This window comes from Uloborus diversus, chromosome 8, assembly GCF_026930045.1.
Source record: "Uloborus diversus isolate 005 chromosome 8, Udiv.v.3.1, whole genome shotgun sequence".
Taxonomy (NCBI): domain Eukaryota; kingdom Metazoa; phylum Arthropoda; class Arachnida; order Araneae; family Uloboridae; genus Uloborus; species Uloborus diversus.
The window spans coordinates 44,846,726-44,858,316 of NC_072738.1; positions in this window are offsets into that span (position 1 = coordinate 44,846,726).

Consider the following 11,591-nt stretch of genomic DNA (forward strand, 5'->3'; position numbering starts at 1 on the left):
GATGATCGTATTTAAGCATTTAAAATGATATAATTAAGTAATATAGTTCACAAATACAATCTTAGAAAATATCAGAGAAAAATTGTCAAAAAAAAAAAAAAAAGGGGGAAAGAAAGGAAAAAAAAAAAAAAAAAGCAGAGGCATATGAAAAAAGCTTTCCAAAGAAAATGTGAAAAAGAGGTTGAAATTCATCCCGGGTTTTGATAAAGACTCGCCTGTTAGAAGAATATACAATATTCATCCTACTAGCCAGTCGAAATTTTGTCACTTAAGAAATCATTTAGAACATTTTCATAGTCCAACATATTTCCAAAATCTTTTGATAGTGAAACGTCCTGCCAAACTATCAATCAGCATGTATAGAACTCGGTTTCATAGAGGACGACAAACCTTGGAAACTAACTTTATTTGTTGCATGTATTTTACTGACTCCGCTCCTGAACTGAAAAGTATTCATAAGTATTTTAACTTTTATGATAACTTTTGTACTATATTGCTTTATGGCAAACATTTATAGAAGATCTCTGCGACGACGCTGCAAGGAGAGCGTCAGCAAAAATACTAAGATTGTCATTCAATATCAAACGATATAAACCAATGTCTATTATTGAAAAAAAGGCGAAAGTTGTCAATAAAGCGGAAACTCAATAGGGGACTTTAGTTTGCCAACGCCGCGCCGCAGAAAATCAACGAAAACAATTATTTAAAAACTAGATTATTCCATGAAAACCAGTAACGCAAATTTAAGTTTTTTTGGCATACCCGGTGGAACTGGAAAATTAATTAAATTAACATTAGCCGAAAATCGGACAACAGGCAGACTGGCTTTTGCGATGGTTTTATGCGGAACTGTCGGGACTTTACTTGGTGGATTAAAACCTGATTATTGCACAGTTAAACTACTTTGAATATCTCTTCTAGAAAGACTCCGTATGTTCCCGAGAAAACTGGCAATAGGGAGAACTTCTTCAAGAAGGTGTCTCATAATGTAGGGCGAATTTTCGAGGAGCCGCAGTTTGGTTATAGAAGGCATAGATAGAACCTTAAAAGGATAAAAGGTTCAGACAAAGTTATGTTGCAACAGCATTTATGCCACCTTTTTGCTGTAGAAGGCGTAGATAAAACCTTAAAAGGATAAAAGATTCAGACAAAATTATGAGAGGCGTCACCTTCGTATTTGACGTTGAATGGCTATAAGAGTCACAGATTTTGACCCTAAAAAGTCAAAAAGGTTTAGACGCAATATAAGTGTCACCTTTGTATTTGACAATGACTTTCATCAAACTCTTCCTCTGGTGTGCTAGAGGAACGCGTGCAGATCTACTTGAATCCCGATTAAAGTCGTCTCCTTTTAGGAGTCCTTCACAATCTCTGTATCTGAAGAACAACTAGAAGACTTCACTAAGGAGATCATGGTAAGCATTACTCGAGTCTTTTATTACAAGTAAGTAACGGGAAAATACCTCGAAAAGGATACCTTATCAAAAGATATGAATTAGGAAATTCTGTCTAAATGATTTGATCCTCAATTTTTATCCTAAAACCAAGACTCAAAAAAATTACACGTGGATGTGAGAGAGGGCAATAGTTTTTGCCAACAATGCTGTGCATCATCCACATGAATTACTTAATTCCCTTAACTCCTCTAAATTTCTCTTCATGCTTCTAAATTTAAAGGCGATATCGCAATAATTTTATACCGCAACTTTAATTTGCCTAATCTATGCAATATAATTGAACCCTAATTAAAATCATTAAGGAATAATGTGACTTAGAGTATTGTTCTTGCAGTATCATCAGTAGATCCGTTGGCTCATACTCTTTAAATCCCCATGGCCCCTGCATATGTGCTTTTTCAATTTAAATGATAACAATTTCGAATGAAATTTTTTTATGAAATGAATAAAAGTTTATGTTTCTTCCTCATCATCAAATCTGAAGTTCAAACGTACAACTTAACGATACGCAGTACAGCGGTGCCTGCGGTAAAATTGTATTGTTCAGTGGGAATCATATGTTGGTCTCTCTTGGTCAGGGAATGATGTAAATCAATTTGTTCCAAAATGCATAAAAAACAAACATTAATGCTGCTTACTATTAAATTTTAAAGTAAAGAGTAACAGCATAATATTTTTCTTAAGATAGGTAGTTTTTTTTTAACCCGAACAAGGTCGGGAGAGACAACTATGCGTTAATAAATCTCATTATTTGGTCACATGGGTGGTACGAAATGTAGACAAAAATGACGCAAAAAACAAACTATAAGATGAGTAGCTGTATAAACAGCAACGAGGCTATGCGGCGTAATTATAGTTTCCCCATACACGAAAGAGACCTTTCTGTCCATCATCTTACACTACAGCTCGAAAATTATCAACCAGTATATTTTACAAAAGAAATTTTGTACAACGAGCACTTGAGGCCTAAAAAACGACAATGGATTTTATACATTGTGTCAAAAACATACTGTGGTTGGCTGATTCGCAGAAATACGATTATATACCAATGTTTCACGCTATTTGACATGCACTGTAACTGTTACTACATAATATACAATCATCATTTCTGTGGGGAAACATTATAACTTTTATGTTTAAAGGCGTATTTCATAAAGTTTAACAAACACACAAATGTCCAAATCCAGATTTTACACCAGAGAAGTAAATGAAACTTTTGATAGTTTTTTCATTTCTATTTCAAATTTGCCACTTAGTCATTATGGTATGTTATAACTTGATCGTTGGGCCACCGACTTAGTTAATACTGATTTGCAACGAGAAAAAACAGTGCAATGACGTTGTCTTAGCTACAATTATTGTGAATAATGAGCCATTACTGACAGCTGAAAAGAAATTCATAATCAAATTGTGCTGACCGTTGATGCTAGATAAGGCCATACAGTTGTCGATCGAAACAAAACCGTAAGCACTCCAACTGAAATTTTAAATTCTCTGGAGTACCAGGAATACCACTACAGGATTTCCGGTTGAAAATTGATTACTGATTATTCTTTTCGCAATTTAAACCCACCTCGATTATGCAACAACTAGTCGACCCGTGCGGAACTCCGCATTCTGCTTCGAATCGTTTCATGTGGCATTTCTCTCTTTAAAAATTTCAAAGAAGAATATTATGAAGAATAATCGAAAAAAGTAACCGGATTTAAGTAAACGGAAAAAAGTAAAGGCACAAAAGAAGGCATGCAATTTAAAGACATCAGCGAAAAAAGTCTCTTTAAATACAACGTTGTGATGATGTAATCATCGCTCACTTTTTGGTTGTACGTATTCTCAATGCAAATATAATTATCATTAAAAGTGTGACTGAGTGACTCGTGAAAAAGCAGTAGTTGGGCATGTGAAAAAACGGGTTGTGGCAAATACAATCCTGCCTATGTGAGCCTGTGACGGAAAAAAAGAGGCATAAAAGAGATATGTATTGGCACGGATTCGAACTGGCGCCATTCTGATTGCCAGCACGACACTCCAACCAACCGAACAACTTCGCCTTCGTTTTCGAAAGCTATTCATTGAAGCAATGTGTAATAAAAAACAGCCAAAAAGCTTTTTGCCAAAAAAAAAAAAAAAAAAAAAAATGCGTCTATGTTTTGACATTAACTAGCTGATACGCTTTAAAATTATATGTGAAACATGGAATTTGATTAAGGAATGAGGAAGATCTCGCGTAGCGATTTAAAAAAACATTCCAGAGAAATAATATATTTGATTGAAAATAAATGTTACTGGTTCAGAAAGTTGATACAATTTCCCATAGCAGGCTGCTTTAACCGTTACGGCTTGAATGCCAGCACTTTTTTTTTCTTTTAATTGAACACTTAAAATTCAACCCCGAAGTTCAGCTAATTCATAGCCGTACGCTTTACCAAAAAAAAAAAAAAAAAAACCTTATCAATGAAACCGAACAACTAAGCCCAGTGCTTTTGAGATTTGTTAAAAAAAAAAAATTAATTGTGATTTTTTTTTTTTTTTTTGCCGAAAGCGGTGCAAAAAAATATGTATTTGAATTTTAAATAAAAAAAAATCAGCATAAGAACTACAGGCTGCATCAAGGTTATGCAAGAGCAAGCTGCGTTTCCGAAAAATTGATTTTTCAACCATAGGTCTGATTTTTGTATAAGAGTTTTTAAATAGTATATAAGATAAGATATTAAAGAGAAGTGTTTTTGTTTTTGAAAATTTATACAATTTGTTATCGCAGGATGCTTGAACCGTTATGGCTTAGATGGCAGCACGTGTTCATCATTTAAGCGATCGGTTAAAATACAAAACTGTTGAAGTATGTTAGTTTTTTAAGCGCATCTTTTCGAATGTAGTAAAAATGTGACTGGCTATTTGTTTTTTGCCGATAGGAGAAAAAATGATATTTTACCCATCAAGTTGTTAGTAATTTTAATGATTTATTTCGTATTCTAATAAGTATTCATAGGTTAATTAAATGAAAAGCGTAATTTCATTTTTGGGTAGTAATTTTTTTTTGTCCAAAGAGTGAAAAACTGTCATTAGAAGAACTACATTTTAGTATACGATTTTTTATCTGAACAAAAATTATTCCATTGTAGTCTGAAATCTTAAACCTGACTCTTATATTTTCGCTTACATCATGCTTTATTTTTCTGACCGGAGCCAAAGATCTAAAAACAAAATAGAGACCTTACAATTAAGTATCAATTGAGCTACAGGTTGCATCAACTTTTCGTAATAGCAAGAAGCATTCCTAACACATTTATTTCATTCCCTCACTTGCGTTATTTATTGTTTATCAGTGTCCATGTAATGCATGATATTTGTCTAATTTTTCGATGCATATCATCCTGGACGGGACTCGAACACTCGTTCTTCTGGTTTCCAGGCGAACGCTCTGCCAATCGAGCTATTCAGCTCTGTCGGTCATGGAGCAAGTTAAACTTATAAATTTAACTGAAAACTCAGTCCGGTGCTTTAAAACAGGTTTTTTTTTAACAGAAAAAATATTTTTTAGACTTTGGGTCTATTTTTCGTCTGTAGCCTAAACGATAAGCTTTAAAATGAGGGGTAAATCAGAGAAATCGATAAAAAATTGAGGAAGATCTCGCTTAGAAGGATACACGTTTATTCATCAAAAGTGAACAATTTTGACGAGAAAGTTTAAAGGAGAGATTTTCTTGTTGCCACGTAATCCATTAATAGCGTCATAATTTTCAAACATATTTAGAACGCTTCAACTTCCGATATGTTTAGCCTTTTAAAAGACCATACATAGATATCAAGACCAAACAATGTCTATTTTCGGTTTGAACTTGAAACATACATATTTCTCTCATGGGCAATTATTTATCGTCTACTCACAAGTGGGAAAGTTATTATACCTATTCATGTTAGCAAAAGAAGCGTTAAGCAAGATATTGTGCACAACTTAGTGTCTAGATAATTTTCAGTTTTCAATTAATAAATACAATAGTTCGAAGCCCATGTTATGTCCCTCATTTATAAAATTTTACTTTTATATGTTTTTAATTTAGTTAGTGTAATTTGTAAAGAAGTCATTGATTACAAGCTATAAAGAAAGCTGAGATGAATAAAATGTAGTGTACAATCTAAAAATATATGTTGGTTTATGCTTAATTTTTACATTCCGATATTTTACAATCAGTTTCGATATTTACTACTCCGTTTTTTTCTTCTTTCGGCAGAAGTCATACTTGCAAAATTTACTAAGAATAAGTATAGTGTTCTTTTAGCGTGGAAAATTTAGTTAGTACTTACTAAATTCAATAAGTACTTATTTCAGCCTAACACCCCCATTATCAATCTCATATGTTTTAAAATCGGCTACACTTTTTTAAGCTTTATTAAACAAATATTAATTTGATTGCATCAAAATATTGAGTAAAAGATTATTTTAAAGCAACTACTTCGCCACAGCAACGCGTGGCTAGGTCAGCTAGTGTAAATATAAAATTCAATTTTTCTACCTGTTGGAATATTTATATTTTTGAGAAAATAAATTTCAAATCCTTTATTAATTAATATTTTTGTTAATTCCAAAGGAGTTATATTTTCTCCAATTCCAACTGTCACCAGTTCAAGGTTCGAAAGTCATGTACAATTTATTTCCCGAATTTTCTGTATAAGTCAGGCTCCACTTGAGCACTTTTGTAGACTAAGAGACTTGAGCAAAAACGGAAAAACTGGTAGAATTACAGTAACTCCAAAACAAATTAGAAAACCTTCTGAAGATACTTTTAGAATCCTATTCCCAAAGTGAAAATGATTTCCAATTGCTCTATTGTTGTAGTTGTTTCTAACATTGCTGCCTACTGCCTATTAACCATTATTTAGTGATAACTTGACGATATTTGACGAATTCTCTCTTGAATTCTTATGTTGAACCGCATGCGACATTTTCGATCGAAATTCTCCGTAAAATGTATATCCTGCCAAGTTCCGAGAATGGTCTCGAAATTACTGGGCTTGGTGACTCGCTTGTTAATTATTTGGAGATATGTCTTGAAATTAGATGATTATTTGTGATTTCTTGCTCCATTTGGTGAAAACAATGAATCAATGTCAGCTTGGTGATACTGCTGACATAACCGAACCGAAGTTTCTGTAGACCGCCATCGGTAGAGCATCGGTAGAATTTTCAGTTTGAAAACTCAACTAAATCAATTCTAGCCACGAATGGTCAAAAATACTATGATTGGAGACACATTTGTCGAAACACCTCCACATTTACAGATCCTTTGGTGACATGACGCTAATTATATCGCTCATTTGGAAGAAGAGCGCCACAATACGAAGAAATGAAATTTTACAGGAGAAGCGTTTGAAGTTTAACTCTTTAGGCAATTTGCTGTAAGAGAAGTATGTTGTGCTCTCCAGGGAGTTATTATTAGAAAAAAAAAAGCCATTATTTTTCAAGGAAGATAACGTCATTTGAAGCCCTTTAAGCGGAAAATAAATAAATAAATAAATAAATAAAAGAAATAAATTCGCATTGTGGCACTCTTCTTTCAAACGAGCGATGTGTCAAAATAATATTGACGCCATCTGACGAAGTTTCAACAAAGTTGTCCTGTAGAACTTCTATCATCTTACGCATTTCCCAATGAAAATACCTGTGGCCAACCATCCACTTTCTGAGTAGTATCAAGTCGGCATAATACTGCTAGTCTTATCTAGTTACCTAATATACAGCATAACTGACATTACACGTTATTTATTTAAAATTTACGATTTAGGGTCAGGTGGGGTAAAATGGGTAGTGGGGTAAAATGGGTAGTCAGAATATATGGTTTAAAAAGTCAGTTTTTTAAAATTAAATTTGCATTTTTTTGAGTTGGTTATTATACTTGGCTGTTCTGAATTATATATCACGAAATATATTTTTTCAATAGATTATTTTTTAGTGAGTGGCAACGCTTTAAATTGAAGTCGATAAATTCAAGCCGCATGTTGTCTGCTTAAACTTCTATCTCCAGCTCCTGATTTTTGAGGAATTTTTATTACTGTGTCATACTATCTTTAGTTAGACATTTTTATTGCTGCTTCAACTTACAGGGAAGAAAAAAAATAATTTTTCTATTTTTAATCTCATATTTTGAAAATGGGGTAAAATGGGTATATATGGTTAGGCTTACAATTCCAGCAAGTTGTTTTAAAAGGTACAGCATATTTTCCTTTAAATGAATATTAATTCATTTGCGGTTGATTCAAAATGATTGAAACATAAAAATATGCACAATGCCATGATTTTATTTCTTATTCTAGTGTTTGTGTGCACTTGCGCATAAAATAACAATTTCCTCAGAATATGCTGGCCCAGCCTGCTGCTCGTCACATTTTTATTTGATTGCAATCAGATTCTATCAATTTGATCTGATGTACTCTAATGTACCTTTAATTTCTCGGAACACATCCTCGTTTCAATCCAAAAAGTATGCGTCACAAAACACAATTTCCTCACCTTATAAAGATTTGAAAAGTGCAACATTGTCAGCAATTTTAACAAGTGTTTCAGATTTGACAACTACCTGCATGATTTATTTAAAACAACTTAAACAGGTGCTGGTAAATACAGGAAATAAATGACAAAGATGTTTTAGAAAAGCTAAGAGTTGAAAGTGAAAAACGTAAGGAATTTAAAAACAAGAAAATAAAAAATAGATGAAAAAGAAAGTCTCCATTCAGAGGAAGTATCTGGAATAGAAACTGCTGAAAATATGCTTATGCAAAGGTATAAGTATTATACTTTGAGGAAACAAGCAAGAAAGAATTTATTGGCAAATATGTGGCTGTTGAGGAAAATTTTATGAGGTGAAATACTTTTAAAAAATCCAAGATGAGGGATTTTTTTTATATTTTTCCTGATGTAGACGACATGGATTTCATTGAAGAACATCAAATAATAAAACATTTTAATGCGCCATAAAGTAACAATAGGCCATTACTTTCTTAAAAGAAAGACAAGTATGGATATCATGTGTTCAAAGAAACCTTATTAATATTTTGTCAAATTTACTCTTTGCACTATTTTTTTAATTAAATATTTAAATTTTGATAACTGACTCTTATGCCTTTACTATCACACTTCATTGAACAAATAGTATGCTTTTTCATCACTTCTTAGACTTTAATACCCATTTTACCCCATAGGCTACCCATTTTCACCTGCGTGGGGTGAAATTGGTATACAAAACATATAGTCATAAACACTCCTCTCAAAAATAAATTTGTATCAAATTATGTGTGAAAATCATTTAATTCTACTCTCAACATATGTAATGTATACATAAAACAAAAAAATATTAGAAACGAAATATTTTGACAAAAATACTTGAGTGAAAATCCAAAAGTAGGCTATTTTATACCCATTTTACCCCACCTGACCCTACCACCTATTGAGTATCTAGATAATTAAAACCTTTTGTCTCCTGCTACACTAATACCTCATTTGTTTCAGACTCTTTGGACCAACAGCACACTAGAAACAGTGTCTTTAGTGTTTTGTTGTTCGGACTTGGCATTTTTTTCTGTTTAACTCAGTTTGATTAACTAAACGTTTTGCAGCGTCAGTTTGAAAACAAAATACAACAGTAAAACCGAGCTTTGTGTGAAATACATTTTGGCGTTTTAAAAGGTTCCATATCGTTTGCTTTCTTTTCTCTCTCTCCCTCTCTCTCTCTCTTTTTTTTTTTTTTTGTAATTCAAAAACAGGGAATGCAGAAAACAAAAATTTATTTAAGGATGTAAAGGATGTACAGGGTGTCCTGCAATAGACGTTCTGTTTAAAAAAAAATTATAACAGGAAAACGATTAATGATAAAAAACAAATACCCCCTCCCCTTTCATGAGTTCCAAATTTTAGTTAAGAAAATTTTAAACAGATGACGCTTCAGGTAGTAAACCCGTAAATTCAAATTCAATGATTTTTTCCCCCATTGCGACATGTGATGGTTGCCGACGGTAGACATATTTAAAAGTATTATTGTATAATTTTTCTTAATTAAAATATTATTTAAAAAAATAAGATGTAATTTTCTTTTTTTTCTTTAATTTAAAATTCTTTGATTTGAGTTTCTGCAGCGCCATCTATTGGAAAGTGTTTGAGCTAAAACTTGCAGCTCTGGGCAGAAAAAATTACAGTCCTCCATATGAATTTTCTGCATGAATTATTTTTTATCCTTTACTGTTTTCCTGTTAAATTTTTTTAAACAGTCAATCTATTTCAGGACACCCTGTAGTTTAAGGACACTTCCGCACTGATGTTTGTAATAGTGTAATTAATTACATTAAGTATCTGGAATATGCCAATTTTTTTCAGCAATAACGGTATCCAAAATGTCGTTACTTGACTGTAGTAGGCGTTTCGGGTCACTTTTCCGTCCACCAGCCTCCACACGCAGGTACGTCCCGTGATCGGTAGCGTTTATGTCTCAGGAATCGACTTTATTTATACCCGACTCCCCTCTCGAATGTACACATCTCCCCCCCCCCGTTTTACATAAAAAAAAGTATCCAGAAGACAACATTCAGCGTCCATATCTAATCATTCAGTTCTTGGCGCTAATTTGAATTTTTATGTCTTGAACTTAATGTACATTTTTCGCAACATTTATTGCGACGGCAGCCATTGATACTAGAAACAAGAAACCCAACGAGGAAAGTTCTTATCACAATTTGTGTTTGCGAAAAACATACTTTGTATTCAACATATCAAAATTAAATTAATGTCAGGTGCTGGATTTTATTAGAGAAATGATTCTTTTTGCAGACATATCTTGTTTTTCAAATGAATAAAAGACTACTTAATAAGGATTCTAAGAAATCTCACTAGAATGGCCTATAAATTTCAACAACAGAAAAAAAATATTCTATGGAGAAATGTATATCCTAAATCCATGGAAAAAAAGAATTGAAGGAAGAACTCCTGAACACAGCAACTGAAGATAGTAATCTTAGGGGAATGATCTGTAACCAACTATAACAGTCAAGGAGTGAGTTAACGCAATTACATACATTTCTTCATTGCGAAATACGCTAATTGAGCGCATTTCGCATTGAAGCAACCAGCGTATTCGCATAGCAGCAAGACAAAAAAAGTACTTTATATATGCTCCTGAAATAATTAATAAAAACATTCTTGGCTCAATTAAGTAGTCGGATATATATTTGTTCTTAGACAGACCAATTCAATACAAATCTTCGGAAATATGTTTGTATCAAAATCACCTAAGGAAGTAAATATTTTCGCATTGTTTGCTATGATTCTCGATAAACAAACTGATATGCTGATTAATGGCAGTCAGTAAATGTTACAACAGGTGAGGGAGTAACGCGAAATGAAATTATTAGACTTAATACCTCTAAGATAGTTTCTCGGAGATCATAATCATCCATTTATATTAATAAGCCTTTGATGTATCTCTCAGGAGTGTAGCCACGAGTAAATTGCTGAGTGTGATGAATGAAATGGTGGTAATGGTAAATAAGATAATAGTATCCATAAGCCGTTTGAAAAGGATGACATTATTTGGTATTTATTATATATATTGCTACTTATATTATTTTGACTAAATATTAGTAGTATTTTTACATTTAACTTTAGCTTTAGATTAAAAACCGATACCTCTTTAATTACTTAAGATCAAAATAAATAGATAGCCTTTATTAAAAGAGCTTAACTTAAATGAAACAATGTTTTTACAAGCAACAAAGAAAATATTAAAATTGATTGCTACAAAAAGGGAAAAAACACAGTAAAAAAAGTACATTAAGTTATAGAAAACTCGAGATTAATTACTTTTGATCATAACTCCAGCAAAATTGTAAACACCCATATATGGCTTTAAATATCCGAAAACCTAATTAGGGTTTCGTATGCACTGATAAATATTTAATTTATGAGCAACTAGTTAGTTCAAAGTTCTAGCTTTCAAAAAGAACATCAGTCAAAAATGTCTCCCTTCAGAAACACGATAACCGTCTGTAACTTTGAGAACAATTTTCCCGTTGTTAAGTTGTCTTTTGCAAAGATGATAAATCAATCAAAATCATCCACTATAGATACTAAGATTTTCATTTAATGGCCAA